The sequence below is a fragment of the Cherax quadricarinatus genome, chromosome 5 (assembly GCF_038502225.1).
Source record: "Cherax quadricarinatus isolate ZL_2023a chromosome 5, ASM3850222v1, whole genome shotgun sequence".
In the NCBI taxonomy this organism is placed as follows: Eukaryota; Metazoa; Arthropoda; class Malacostraca; order Decapoda; family Parastacidae; genus Cherax; species Cherax quadricarinatus.
The window spans coordinates 65,043,838-65,059,749 of record NC_091296.1 but is presented as its reverse complement, the minus strand read 5'-3'; the positions used below and the strand labels follow the sequence as shown (position 1 = coordinate 65,059,749).

At 40.8% G+C, this 15,912-nt stretch overlaps 1 protein-coding gene across 2 annotated transcripts in view; it reads left to right on the top strand.

Moving 5' to 3' along the window:
- The first annotated feature begins 1,699 nt into the window (after window positions 1-1,699).
- The window catches only part of LOC128684740 (NADPH oxidase 5), a 218,861-nt gene continuing 204,648 nt past the window's right edge, over window positions 1,700-15,912 (top strand). For both annotated transcript variants that reach the window (XM_070103338.1, XM_070103328.1), the window contains exon 1: window positions 1,700-1,867. The gene's annotated coding sequence lies outside the window, so the exon portion shown is untranslated. The remainder of the gene's footprint in view (window positions 1,868-15,912) is intronic.

Sequence of the window (15,912 nt, the reverse complement as noted above, 5' to 3'; positions counted from 1 at the left end):
TGTCATGGTGTATGACAAGAAAATCATCCAGTGCCATGGTGTATGACAAGAAAATCATCCAGTGCCATGGTGTATGACAAGAAAATCATCCAGTGTCATGGTGTATGACAAGAAAATCATCCAGTGTCATGGTGTATGTGACTCAATGTTGCATTTAATTACTGTAAGAGAATGTAACTCTCATTTAAGATTATATCGCAAATATCTTCATTAATAGCTAAAACGAAGATGTTTAGCTTTGTATTATTAAATGGTCGACCAAAATGCTTCCGAGATCAGAGTAGCAATTTCTAACTAATTTTAGGTCACTGATAATTAATATCATATTTAAAACTGTTTGTTAGCTCTACTTTTCAATATACACCTACGTGTCACAACAGGTTCCAGCAGGGTTCCAGCAGTGTGTTTCTTACCACACTCACAGTCTCACTGACCTTCATTATTGTTCCAGCAGTCATAGAATGTGGTTGTGCACAACCACATTCTATGACTGCTGGAACAATAATGGTTGGTGATTTTCTTAGGGTGTTGCTCTTGTGATGGGCTTGCAGGGCAGATACACCAAATACTGCTGCTTTCTATGTGAATGGGACAGCCGTGCAAGAGGTTCCCACTACATCAGGAGAGACTGACCACCTCGTCAATCATTGGAGCCTGGGATGAAAAATATTCAACATTCACCTCTCATTGAACCAAACAAAATTTTTCTACCACCACTACACATAAAACTGGGGCTTATGAAAAACTTTGTAAAAGTTATGGACAAATCCGGTCAGGAACTCAAGTATTTAAATCAAAATTCCCCTCACTGAGCGACGCTAAGATAAGAGAGGGAGTCTTCAATGGTCCTCAGATTAGAGAGCTTTTTAAAGATGGTGACTTTGAATCAGACCTTCATGGGTAGGAGGAAGCTGCTTGGGAAGCATTCAAGTTAATGGCGAAGGGATTTCTGGGAAACAGAAGGGAAGGCAACTGTGATGAATTGGTGGGAAACCTCATCAAGACTTACAAGAACATGAGATGTAACATGTCACTTAAAATCCACTTTTTGGACTCACATTTAGACTTTTTTTCCCAGCGAACTGTGGAACAGTTAGTGACGAACATGGTGAAAGGTTTCACGAAGATATTTCAACCATGACAAAATGGTTCCAGGGCAAATGGCGCACAAGAATGTTTACAGACTATTGCTGGACATTGACAAGAGATGATTCTTCAGCCCACTATAAGTGTCAAGCAAAAAGGCAGAGAGTAGGTACGGATTAGAGTTTAAAACATACTGACACATATTGTATGCTATAATAAAATAATCAAATATTGCATGTCTCGTACCTTTAAACCTATAACCAATAAGCATTTTTCAAAGTGATATTTGGATTCAGGACATGAAAATACATAAGAATTAACTAATCTATCTCATTTAAGAAGCATATAACTTTTCAAAAATTGTTGACTAGTGATATCTATCTCTTTAGTCATCATCATTTTTATTATTATTGTTATTATTATTATTATTATTATTATTATTATTATTATTATTATTATTATTATTATTATTATTATTATTATGATCATTATTAGCTATGTAAATAGGCAGGGTGGGAAACCATCATGCCAACTACTGTTACCTGGTTAAGGGTCGAGTTTACTGCTGACTGAGTCACGGGATCTGACCCGATGTTAGGTTAGTGGACTTGGAATCACGTAGTTTTGTTGATCCCTGAAAGCTGTACACATTTCTCTCTCTCCTCTGGTAGAGTTTCAAGTTTCTTTAAGAAACGGTGTCATTGGTGACTCCTGGTTTACTCTGTGCATTGGTGGAAAGCAGAGTTATTAATAGACTTGGTCATTTGCGCTGTCTCTTAAGGTATGTATGTATTTCAGACATTCTAAGTGTGTATTTTATTAACTATAGAACACAGATCTTAATTTTGAGTACAACTCCGCTAAGACATAGATTGTAATAATCTACGTTGAGCCAAGATTCGGTATTCTATAGAAAGTTCCATAGTTATGGTCTCTTTCATGTCATTAATCCTGACACAGAAGTGATAGTGTTATGCAAACTCTTAATTAAGTTTGGGATTTACGATCACTGACTGTATCGTAAGATCCGTCTTCATATGGATGTGTTACTTCCATTGAAATTAATATCTATTCATAACTTCTATGTAAATTCATGACTTTAAGAGTTATCTTAAAGTAAGATATTTACGAAGATAATTGTAAATCTTGTACCTTGAGTAATAAGGTATACAAATTAATAAAATAAGAAAGTATTGTGTTAAATATTTTAACATTAAAGATCATTAATTTTATATTTGTTGGATTATGTTTCTTAGTTGAAGTTACACCTGTATCACTATACTGATTATCTAAAGAATAACTGCTTCATACATTGTTCCAATACTTTGTTACAAGAAAGGGGCGATATTAAATACGGGTTAATTACTTCGGGGAGATTCCATCCAAAACTCTTTGGGGTAATCTACCAGGCTTACAAAAACCCTTACGCGTAACAGTGTATGACTGGAAAAAGCATCCAGTGCCATGGAATGTGGAGAAAGCCACACAGTATGAGGAATATCGCAAGGAAACAGACTTCTTGCTCTAATCTCTCTCACACTCAGTTTTTTCCCGGCATGTTCATATGTTGTTCATTCTTTAACGTTGTTGAACAAACTCGGTTCACCCGTCACCAGGCTCTGATAAACTCTTTCATAAATGTATATATGTGTGTGACACCACCTGAATTTGTTCGCAGAATGAAATATATTATTAATAATTAACTAATTAGCTTACTTTTAAACCCAGACAGTTTGAAATCCATGCAACAAACGCAACATAGCCCAGAGTAATTAGTAATTCTAAGAGTTTTAGCAGAAACTAAGCATTATTGTTAAATGGAAAATCTCTGGGGGTCGCTAAAATGTTAAAGAAATACTTTGGAAAAAGCAGTGAGAGAGTTGTGAAAGCTTTCTCCTGTAAGACTGCTGGAAACATTACTTTCTCTCCACCAGCCTCACTTATTTTCTGTTTCCTTAGAACAAACATAATCAAGACTTTTTGAAAATGAACAGTGTGATTATATAATTATATATATATATATATATATATATATATATATATATATATATATATATATATATATATATATATAGTGTGTGTGTGTGTGTGTGTGTGCCGAATAGGTAAAACTTGCGATACTGGCTTAAATAGCAACGCTCTTTTTGCCGAATAAGTTAAGCGAAATTTGTGTATGCAATAATTTCGCAAAAATTATTTTGAACCTAAAGAGAAAAGTTTCGTTAGGTTTGCTTATTATTAAATTATTGCAAACTTGTATAAAAAATATATAGTTGGATTAGGTTAAATTGCGCTTGTTATAATAATGTTAGGTAAGTTTTCTAAGGTTCTTTTGGTACAAAAATTATTAATTTTTATATTACATAAAAGTAATATCTTTAAACGTAGAAAATTTTAGAAAGGACTTAATTTTAAATGAGTTCTTGCTAACTGACCAGTTTTACCTATCCGGCACGACATATATATATATATATATATATATATATATATATATATATATATATATATATATATATATAGATATATATATATATATATATATATATATATAATTATTTCACTCCCCTCTCTTATGCTATTCACTTACACACATATATAACACACACACCTTACTCTAACTCCACCCTACCCCTTCCACCCACACCCTCAACTTCCATCAATATCCGAACATCCACTCCCTTTCCACACCTTTATCTCAATGTGTCTTCAGAGCGACAGAACTACACAGAAAATCCTACGGAACAATAAAGTTCAATTAAGCTTGGCTTCAGAGTTTCTAGAGCGGCCAACTTCAGGTAATTGACCCTTGTGGCCAACGACTCTCACACTGACCATGACTGCAAATTGGACAGAGAAAAAACCCAGTGTTGAGCACCATATAAAACCTCGAAGCTCTAGAAAAGAAAGAACTCGTAAAAGTGTGTGTATGTTTGTGTGTTTGTGTTTGTGTGTGTGTTTGTGTTTGTTTTAAGCGAACAACAATACTGCGACTAGCCGGGGATCAAACCTCCGATATTTTAGCACCTCCCGAGAAGCCCTCCAAAAATCCTAGACATCTTAGACCACTGAGCCATTAATGCTACTAACATCAGGTGCCCAGTACCACTGAACATGTCACCCCTGATGCCAGCACATACGTCGCCCTCGAAACTATAGAACTAATTTACTTCTTCCGCAATACACACAAAAAAATACATCCACAAACTAAGCGTTTTAAGCAAATAAAATATCATAGGTTCTATCCTTGGCTAGTCGTGTGTGTGTGTATATATATATATATATATATATATATATATATATATATATATATATATATATATATATGTGTGTGTGTGTATATATATAATGTGTGTGAATATGTGTGTGTATAATGTGTGTGTATATAATGTGTGTGTGTATATGTGTGAATATGTGTGTGTATAATGTATGTATGTGTGTGTATATAATGTGTGTGTGTATATAATGTGTGTGAATATGTGTGTGTATAATGTATGTATGTGTGTGTATATAATTGTGTGTGTGTGTATATAATGTGTGTGTGTGTATATAATGTGTGTGTGTGTATATAATGTGTGTGTGTATATATAATGTGTGTGTATATAATGTGTGTGTATATGTGTGTGTATAATGTGTGTGTATATAATGTGTGTGTGTGTATATAATGTGTGTATATAATGTGTGTGTGTATATGTGTGTGTGTATATATATATAATGTGTGTGTATATATATGTGTGTATATATATAATGTGTGTGTATATATAATGTGTGTATACAATGTGTGTGTATATATAATGTGTGTGTGTGTATATATAATTGTGTGTGTGTGTATATATAATTGTGTGTGTGTGTATATATAATTGTGTGTGTGTGTATATATAATTGTGTGTGTGTATATATAATTGTGTGTGTGTGTATATATAATTGTGTGTGTGTATATATAATTGTGTGTGTGTGTGTATATATATATAATTGTGTGTGTATATGTATATATAATTGTGTGTGTATATATAATTGTGTGTGTATATATAATTGTGTGTGTGTGTGTATATATAATTGTGTGTGTGTGTGTATATATAATTGTGTGTGTGTGTGTGTATATATAATTGTGTGTGTGTGTATATATATAATTGTGTGTATATATAATTGTGTATATATAATTGTGTGTATATATAATTGTGTGTGTATATATAATTGTGTGTGTGTGTATATATAATGTGTGTGTATATATAATGTGTGTGTGTATATAATGTGTGTGTGTATATAATGTGTGTGTATATGTGTGTGTATGTGTGTGTGTATATAATTGTGTGTATATAATGTGTGTGTATGTGTGTGTATAATGTGTGTGTGTATATAATGTGTGTGTATATAATGTGTGTATGTGTGTCAATTAGCATGAACTCATTTAATACTAAGTCCTTTCTAAAATTTTCTCTTATACGGTAAAAGATATTTTTTTTTCGTTTATGTTAATGTAAAAATTAATTTTGTACCAAAAAAAAATTAGAAAACTTACCTAACCTTATTATAGCAAGCATAGTTTAATTTAGCCGATTCTAATATATTTTATAAAAGTTTACAATAATTTAATAACAAACAAACTCAATTAAATATATTTTTTTCGTTAGATTCAGAATAATTTTTTCAAAATTATTACATACACAAATTTTCGCTTGCCTTATTCGGCAAGAAGAGCGTTGCTATTTAAGCTAAAATCACAAGTTTTACCTATTCAGCACGACATGTATATATATACACAAACACATACATAAGTTTGTATTTAATCTTAACAAATATCTGTTTTCTATATTCTTTGCGAATATTACACTATCATTTTCAACACTGATATTCCTGTTTAATTGAAAATTAGGCGTGTCTGTAGGTTACTCTGTAGGCTTAACGTATCTAGGTGATCCTCATGATTTAAGTCTGTTTCTCCGTAAGTGAAGACTCGAGGCTCTATCTTCATATGGGAGATTCCTTATATAGTGCATCAACTTGTTTATTCTTCTGTGCAAGTTCTCTAATGAATTTTTATTCATTCTGCAGTAAGGAGACCAAAACTGAAGAACACAGTCTAAATGAGGCCTCACTGGTGATGTATAGCGTTGGGGGATCAACTTTTGGACTCGTGTTACTTTTACTTCTTGATGTAAATCTAAGTAATCTGTTAGCCTTATAGCGCACAATTAGGCACTGTTGTCTTGGCTTCAGATTTCTGCTTACCGTGACTCCCAAGGCTTTTTCACATTCTGTGTAATCAAGCTCTACTTCACCTCCCCTCAAGGGGAGGTGAAATAGATCCAATTCCCTAGATCAAGAGCCCCTCCCCTGCTGGTGAGGGGCTCTTGATCTAGGGAATTGAATCTGTGCTCTAGTTCCCTGAATTGAGCCTGAATACCTTCCACCCCCCAAAAAGCGCTGTATAATCATACGAGTTTAGCGCTCCCCCATGATTATAATTATAATTAACCTACCTCACCTAGTTTATAACTTCGAAGGTTATTTTCATTCCCAAGGACTTTACACTTGTCCACATTAAACTGCTAGTTTGTAATGATAGATTGAAAGGACTAGCTAATGATTTGCTAAGTTCCTCCTTACATTCCTCTATAACCCTTGAGAACAGTTTATCAGGACTCGGGGATTTGTTTGGTTTTAATCTGTTTTTTCAGAACCATGTCACTAGTGACTTCGATCATGCATAACTTATTTTCGTCCTGATCTATATTATTTTTATTTCTGGAATTTCTCTAGCATCTTCCTGCTTAAAAACTGAGTGGAAGTGTTGAAGATTGTGTACATTTCGTTGTCGGTGACGGTAAACTGACCTGGGCAACTTTTAAGCGATCCTATCTCGTCTCTCACTTCACTCCAGTATACGTACCTGGAAAAACCTTTGGGTTAATTTGGTAAGAGGACCTTCAGAAAGCGTTTCCTGAAGACGACCTTCAGAAAGCGTTTCCTGAAGACGACCTTCAGAAAGCGTTTCCTGAAGACGACCTTCAGAAAGCGTTTCCTGAAGACGACCTTCAGAAAGCGTTTCCTGAAGACGACCTTCAGAAAGCGTTTCCTGAAGACGACCTTCAGAAAGTGTTTCCTGAAGACGACCTTCAGAAGGTGTTTCCTGAAGACGACCTTCAGAAGGTGTTTCCTGAAGACGACCTTCAGAAGGTGTTTCCTGAAGACGACCTTCAGAAGGTGTTTCCTGAAGACGACCTTCAGAAGGTGTTTCCTGAAGACGACCTTCAGAAGGTGTTTCCTGAAGACGACCTTCAGAAGGTGTTTCCTGAAGACGACCTTCAGAAGGTGTTTCCTGAAGACGACCTTCAGAAGGTGTTTCCTGAAGACGACCTTCAGAAGGTGTTTCCTGAAGACGACCTTCAGAAGGTGTTTCCTGAAGACGACCTTCAGAAGGTGTTTCCTGAAGACGACCTTCAGAAGGTGTTTCCTGAAGACGACCTTCAGAAGGTGTTTCCTGAAGACGACCTTCAGAAGGTGTTTCCTGAAGACGACCTTCAGAAGGTGTTTCCTGAAGACGACCTTCAGAAGGTGTTTCCTGAAGACGACCTTCAGAAGGTGTTTCCTGAAGACGACCTTCAGAAGGTGTTTCCTGAAGACGACCTTCAGAAGGTGTTTCCTGAAGACGACCTTCAGAAGGTGTTTCCTGAAGACGACCTTCAGAAGGTGTTTCCTGAAGACGACCTTCAGAAGGTGTTTCCTGAAGACGACCTTCAGAAGGTGTTTCCTGAAGACGACCTTCAGAAGGTGTTTCCTGAAGACGACCTTCAGAAGGTGTTTCCTGAAGACGACCTTCAGAAGGTGTTTCCTGAAGACGACCTTCACAAAGTGTTTCCTGAAGACGACCTTCACAAAGTGTTTCCTGAAGACGACCTTCACAAAGTGTTTCCTGAAGACGACCTTCACAAAGTGTTTCCTCAAGACGACCTTCACAAAGTGTTTCCTCAAGACGACCTTCACAAAGTGTTTCCTCAAGACGACCTTCACAAAGCGTTTCCTGAAGACGACCTTCAGAAAGCGTTTCCTGAAGACGACCTTCAGAAAGCGTTTCCTGAAGACGACCTTCACAAAGCGTTTCCTGAAGACGACCTTCACAAAGCGTTTCCTGAAGACGACCTTCACAAAGCGTTTCCTAGTAAGAAATGTTCAGGCAGTATTTCCTAGTAAGAAATGTTCAGGCAGTGTTTCCTAGTAAGAAATGTTCAGAAAGCGTTTCCTAGTAAGAAATGTTCAGGCAGTATTTCCTAGTAAGAAATGTTCAGGCAGTGTTTCCTAGTAAGAAATGTTCAGGCAGTGTTTCCTAGTAAGAAATGTTCAGGCAGTGTTTCCTAGTAAGAAATGTTCAGGCAGTGTTTCCTAGTAAGAAATGTTCAGGCAGTGTTTCCTAGTAAGAAATGTTCAGGCAGTGTTTCCTAGCAAGAAATGTTCAGGCAGTGTTTCCTAGTAAGAAATGTTCAGGCAGTGTTTCCTAGCAAGTAACCTTCAGGCAGTATTTCCTAGTAAGCAGCCTTCAAACTGCTTCCGGCAACTCAGGCGCGCGACAGTACCCACAAGAAACCAACTTTGATCCGTCGAACGCCGTGTTGGGGTATCGACCGTATTGGTTCACAGCAGACTAGCCTGGCTTGGCCTGAGATACCCCTCAGGGAAGGTTCCTTGATGTTGGTGAGAGGCTCTTGATTTAGTGAATTGGATCTGTGCTCCAATTCCCCGAATTAAGCCTGAATGCCTTCCACATCCCTCCAGGCGCTGTATAATCCTACGGGTTTAGCGCTTCCCCCTTGATTATAATAATAATTGGCCTGAGATTTAAATCCTATGGAGTACACGAGGATCTTCTAGGATGCATGTCGCTCTTATAACAGCGGTCAAGTATACTTCAATTGGTTATATATGAGAGATTAATTTCTGAACACATACGATGAGAGATACATATATATCTCAGTGTATGTGTTCAGAAATTAAATTAATCCCTATTTTAAGAATTAGGTATACTTGATCGCTATTGTAAGGGTGACATGCATTCTCCGGTATATCTCCGGTATACCATTAAGTATCTTCTTCGTTCAGATCTCCTCCATTCTTCCAGCTATTGTGCCTTGGCTGCTGCTGTTACAGTTCCTGGACTCGTTTAATAATGTCTTGTATGGGGGAAGCATCGATGCTAGTGATGGGTTCATGATTCAAGATATTGGACCTGCCCTTTCCTGCCTTACATCAAGCCTGATTATTCCCCACTTCGCCAATATCCTTGGTGCTGTGTCACTCTAGCGGCTTGCACACCGCCTAGATATCCCACTGTAACTAGATGTGCTGACCCGGGGAAGGTATTCCCTCTCTAACTCTATGTACTCAGTAGGAATGCTATGGTGTGGCACAAGTGTGTACTGCAGTAAAATGTAATCATTGAAGATTTAAAGTTAGACAAGACAGTCACAAGTTATCGCATGGTAACTAATATCCCAATTTATATAATAAAATTTGAAATTTGGCACCTGTACAGCCCAAAACCAATTCTAACTTTCCACTAGTATACACCAAGTCTGGAAGTTTAAAGCAACTAGGGAAAGGCATTCTATAAGTATCTAATTGAAGGCAGCATTCCCCACCCCCCCCCCCCCAAAAAAAAAGAGCACTTTAACTCTGACGCTGCTCAGAAGTTTTATTTTAAGATTTGAAACCGATATGACGAGTCATTTGTCAATTATCACATGATTACTAATATTCCCAGTTTTCCAAATTCTTTTTGAAAAATAACAAATTGATAATTGTACATCTCAAAATTAATAAAAAATTATTTCTAAGATATATTGTGTTTCAGGATTTGTAGCCCATCGGACCCCTGCTCCAGTTATGTACGGAAACCTATTATAATTGGCAGATTAAATCTTAATCCAAAATCCTTGAGAAAAAACTTCCCGTCCCCAGCTGAAAGGGTGAAGGCAACCAGAAAAAGACATTTTTTTAGTTATTGCATGGCATCCACCAATTCCAGGTTTATTAACTATGGTATTAAATTGACAAATTTTGCACCTAAGCAACCTTAATCTGGAAGATATAATCCCTCCCATAAGCTGCATCACATTAAAATTATTAAAAATAGAGATACTCGTGTTATAACACCGCACCATTTTATAAATATTAACACAATGGCTCCTCTTCAAGGGGGGCTCCTTGGCGTGGTGAAGAGGCTCTTGGTCTGAGGAATTAGCCCTGTCGGTCTTCTTCCTCAGACCGAACCTAATTACCCCCCATTCTCCCCTCCCCTATCCCATCCTCCCCATCCTCCCCTTTTTCCATTCCTCCTCCTCCTCCTCACCCCTCCCTTTTGCCCTTCCTCTTTTTAGCCTTCGTGATTTCTCCCACAGGCGCGCTAGTTCCTAGGTAGGGGAAAGGACACCGGGGTCCATCCCATTCCGTTGAGGTTTCTTGGCGGTGGCGTAGTTTGCCGTGGAATCTGGATTGCCTAGGGATGTCCCGATCCCTCTCCGGTATCCCGGAGTAGCTTTGGGTGTCTTTTGGGCGACGGGTGTATCTCTGGAAGCCACCTTTCGGATTCCGGGGGTGGTGGCTGAAGGAGGTATGCTTTGTGGCGGATATCCGGCCGCCCTCTCTTTTGTCCACCGAGGTAGCTCGGCAGATGTGAGGTTGCTATCCCAGATTGCTGGTTTACTGGCATGAAGGGTAGGGTATGGCACGGGTTCCATGCTGCATCTGCGCTACTAGCGGTGTCGAGTCCTCTTGGGCGCGGAGGGAGATTTCTGGCCCTTTCATTCCTCCTAGGAACTATCCCTCCCCGGTCCCCCCTTTTTTTTTTCTTTTTTTTGTTTTTATTTTCTTTTCTTCTTTCTTTTTTTTTCTTAAAAACAAAAAGAAAGAAGTAACCTAACCATGGCAGCCCTAGTCCATGAACCTAGTACCCCCGGGCCCCTTCTTGATACCGCACCCCGTTCTGACCCCGCCTCGTCTTTGGACCACTCTTCAGACATTCCTCATGCCTCTGTATCTATTGCCGGTGCTGTTTCCTCACCCGCTTCAGGTACTGAGGCCTCGACTGACTCCTTCGATTTATCAGACCTTCGCTCTCCTCTGACTATGCTTCCGGCCTCTCCCTCTACGGTGCGGCAATTTTCAAATCGCCGACCCGTTCCACGTCGGACCAACTCTGGTCCCACGCCTAAACGTCAACGACAATTACCTGCTGATGATACTTCTCCACCTTCACCTTCTCGTTCTTCTCAGAAACGATTGACACGTCCTTCACTACCTTTCCACGCTCAGTTTCAGACTGAACAGTGGACTAAATTCTTCACTTTACGACCAACTTCCTCTACTGCCTATCTTTCTGACCATAGTATTGGCAAGGCACTCCTACGCCATGTTGGTAAAGATATTTCTTTTCATGCTCTTAAGAGCGGTACGCGCATCATTACCGTACAGAATGCTACCCAGGCTCGTGAGCTCTCTCGTCTTTCCCATATAGATACTGTTCCTGTCACCCTTGAAAAACATCATTCCCTCAATTCTTGTAGTGGTACCGTTATTCTGCCCCATACCATAGTTCAACAAAATTTCCAGACATGTGGCACCGACATTCTCGAACAGCTGGAACTCCAAGATCTCCCAATCCTCAAGGTAGACACTTACGTTCTTCCTGCCCGTGGGCGGAGACGATACCCTAGCAATGTGGCTCGTTTAACTTTTGACAGCCGAGAACTCCCATCCTCCGTTTATATAGCAGGACATCGGTTACAAGTTCGAAAGGTGATCCCTACACCACAACAGTGTAGAAATTGCTGGCGATTTGGCCATCCAGCGAAATATTGCAGATCTATCGCCGAATGCCCAGTCTGTGGTGCCGATGACCATTCTAATACGTCTTGCAATCGATCTCCCTCTTGCCTTAACTGTCATGAGGCTCACCCTTCGTACTCTCGCCGTTGTCAGGTCTATTTAAACGAGCGGGAAATCCGTTACCTCAAAGAGACAGAAGGTCTCCCTTATGCCATGGCAGTTTCTCATCTCCGCCTCCAAGGGAGACTCCCACGTGTTTCTTATTCCCGTGTTTCAAAACGTCCCCCCACTTCTGGTATCCCATCTTCTACACCCACCTCTGTGGTTACCTCTCCCATAATCACTCCTGTATCTAATCCTTTTGCTGTCCTCGGCTCAGACGTCCCTACTTCAACGCCTCAGTCTAATCTCGCTTCTTCGAGTTCTCTCTTACAAGCCTCAGTATCGACGAGACCTCGTACGACACCTCTTCCCAATCGTCCCTCTACTTCTCAAAAGTCAAAAAAAGGTCCGGTAACACCTCCTACCCATCTTCCACCTCCTCATTTTACCCTCCCTGTCTCTGTCCCTAGTTCTTCCCCTCTCACTGGCTCAGTTACAAGTGCAGAGGTTCACCCTCCTCCTCGTAATGTACCTTCCTCCCCTGTTCCCTCCCAAGTTTCTTCCTCTTCTGCCACCTCCCAGGTTCCTGTCTCTTCTGTCCCCTGCCACGCTTCTCCAGTTCCCTCCACCCTTTCGCCCCCCCCTACCTTGGTACAGTCCAATACAGTTCCAATCTTTACTCATCCTCCCCCTACCATTCCCAATATTGTCTCCCATACGACATCTCTGAATTCCGAAACACTTGAAGCAATCTCTGAATATATTGCAGAGACCAAACCATCAATGGACACTGATCCACCTTCCGCTCTTTCTCTCTCCTCTGCTCCATCTGCGCAACTCCTTTCTTCACAGCGCACCGTTCCTTCGCTGCTTGAACATTTTCCACTGCCTCCGCATGTGGACTTTTCTAACCCTTCTAGTCCGTAGGAACCCTTACCTGCGGATTTCAAGTATCTTTATCATTGCCAATCATGGCCTTTTTACAGTGGAATATACGCGGCCTCAGGGGTAATCGGGGTGAGCTTCAGATGTTACTCTCCCAGTTTGCCCCTGTTGGTGTTTGCTTACAGGAACCAAAATTACACTCTGCTGTTATTTCTCACATCTCAGGCTATAATTTGTTGTATTCTTCAGATCCTTTTCCTGATGGGACCTTTAATGAAAGTGCCCTTCTTCTCCGCACTGATATTCCGTACCATCAACTATTTATTCATACTTCGCTGCATTACACAGCAGCCCGTATCCACTTACATAGGTGGTATACGCTCTGTTCTTTATATCTCTCTCCTTCTCGGGCATTATCTATTCCGGATTTTGCCTTCCTTGTTTCGTCATTACCGCCACCGATTCTGTTACTTGGTGATTTTAATGCCCACCATTTCCTCTGGGGAGGGTCTCACTGTGATTCCCGTGGAATTCAGTTAGAGGCTTTTCTTGCCACCCACCCCCTCCATGTTTTAAATACAGGTACTCACACCCATTTTGATCCTCGGACTCATACTCTCTCTTGCATCGATCTCTCAGTTTGCTCTTCCTCCGCCGCATTAGACTTTACTTGGTCTGTTCTCCCGGACTTACATGACAGTGATCATTTCCCAATCATTCTTTCTTCCCCTTCATATTCGCCACCTCTTCGCACCCCACGCTGGCAATTTAATCGGGCAAATTGGAACCTTTACTCACACCTGACTGTTTTTAAAGAGGTTCCTTCTTCGTCCTCCATCGATGAGCTTTTACACCTCTTCTCGTCCTCCGTTTTCACCGCAGCTTCTCATTCTATACCCCAAACTTCGGGCAGGCATTCTCAGAAATGCGTGCCTTGGTGGTCTCCTGCTTGTGCTCGTGCAGTACGTTTGAAACGCGCTGCATGGGGCAGGTACCGGTACAATAGAACCACAGAGCGACTCCTAGATTTTAAACAGAAGCGTGCGATCGCTCGCCGTGTCATCCGTGACGCTAAACGCACTTGCTGGCGAGATTATGTCTCCACCATCACCTCTGCTTCCTCTATGAGTGCAGTCTGGAAAAAAGTACGAAAACTGAGTGGTAAATATTCTCCTGACCCGGCTCCTGTTCTGCGAGTTGCCGGTGTTGATATAGCAAACCCACTAGATGTTGCCAATGAAATTGGCAATCATCTGGTCCGTATTTCTCAGGGACTCCATCTATGCCCCTCATTTCTTTCCTCAAAGTCTGCCAGAGAGTTAGCACCCTTGGACTTTTCTTCTCTCAGAGAAGAACAGTATAATGTGCCTTTTACACTTCAAGAACTGGAGGCAACACTCTCAGCTTGTCGATCATCGGCAGCTGGGCCCGACGACATTCATATTCGTATGCTACAACATTTACATCAGTCAGCCCTTGCAGTCCTATTACGCCTTTACAATCTTATTTGGTCACAAGGAGTTCTTCCACAGCTGTGGAAATCCGCCATTGTTCTCCCTTTCCGCAAACCAGGCACTACGGGACATGAAACCTCCCACTATCGTCCCATTGCTCTTACCAGTGCAGTTTGCAAAGTAATGGAACGTCTAGTAAATAGACGTTTAGTGTGGTATTTAGAGACACACAACAGTCTCTCCACTCGTCAATATGGCTTTCGTAAGGGACGTTCTACCATAGACCCCTTACTGCGCTTGGATACGTATGTTCGTAATGCCTTTGCGAATAACCACTCAGTTATTGCCATATTTTTTGACCTTGAGAAGGCATATGACACAACTTGGAGGTATAATATTTTAGCCCAAGTCCACTCCTTAGGCCTTCGAGGCAATCTACCATCCTTCCTTAAGAACTTTTTAACTGACAGGCATTTCCGTGTTCGGGTTAATAATGTGCTCTCCCCGGACTTTGTCCAAGCTGAAGGTGTCCCCCAGGGATGTGTTCTGAGCACAACACTTTTTCTCCTTGCTATTAATGATTTGGCCTCTAGTCTTCCATCAAATATTTGGTCATCACTCTATGTTGATGACTTCGCTATTGCCTGTGCAGGCGCTGACTGTCACCTCCTTACAGTTTCTCTCCAGCATGCAGTCGACCGTGTTTCCAATTGGGCCACCACACATGGGTTTAAATTTTCCAGCACTAAAACCCACCAAATCACTTTCACTAGACGCTCTGTCATCTCTGATCATCCTTTGTACCTCTATGGCTCACGTATCCCTGAACGTGATACAGTCAAGTTTCTGGGCCTCCTCTTTGATCGTAGGTTATCCTGGAAACCTCACATTACCTCTCTGAAGGCAACTTGTCACAGCCGGCTGAACCTTCTTAAAACCCTTGCTCATCTTTCGTGGGGAGCTGATCGTCGAACCCTCCTTCACCTACATTCCACCCTTATTTTATCGAAACTTGATTATGGTGACCAGATCTATTCAGCGGCATCTCCTGCTACTCTCTCTAGCCTTAACCCCATTCATCACCAAGGATTACGTTTATGCCTTGGTGCTTTTCGCTCTTCCCCTGTCGAAAGCCTCTATGCAGAAGCGAACGTTCCATCCTTATCCGATCGCCGTGATGCCCATTGCCTGCGCTACTATGTACGCTCTCATGATCTCCGCAATCCTTCCATTTATAGAATGGTCACTGATATTAGTAGACATTCTTTATTTGTTCGCCGCCCCTGCTTACTCCGTCCCTTCTCTCTTCGCCTTCATTCGCTCTTGTCTTCTCTTCAACTACCACCTTTCTATGTACATGTAGCATCTCACTTTTCCCTACCCCCCTGGGAAGTTCCAGCTGTTCGAGTCTGTTCTTTCTCCCTCCCTTGCTCGAAAGCCCAACTGTCTACGGTCGCTTCCCGCTCTCTTTTTCTTGACCACTTTCACTCTCATTCTCATGCCATTGCTGTGTACACAGATGGCTCTAAGTCTTCTGACGGCGTAGGATTCGCAGCAGTGTTTCCGGACA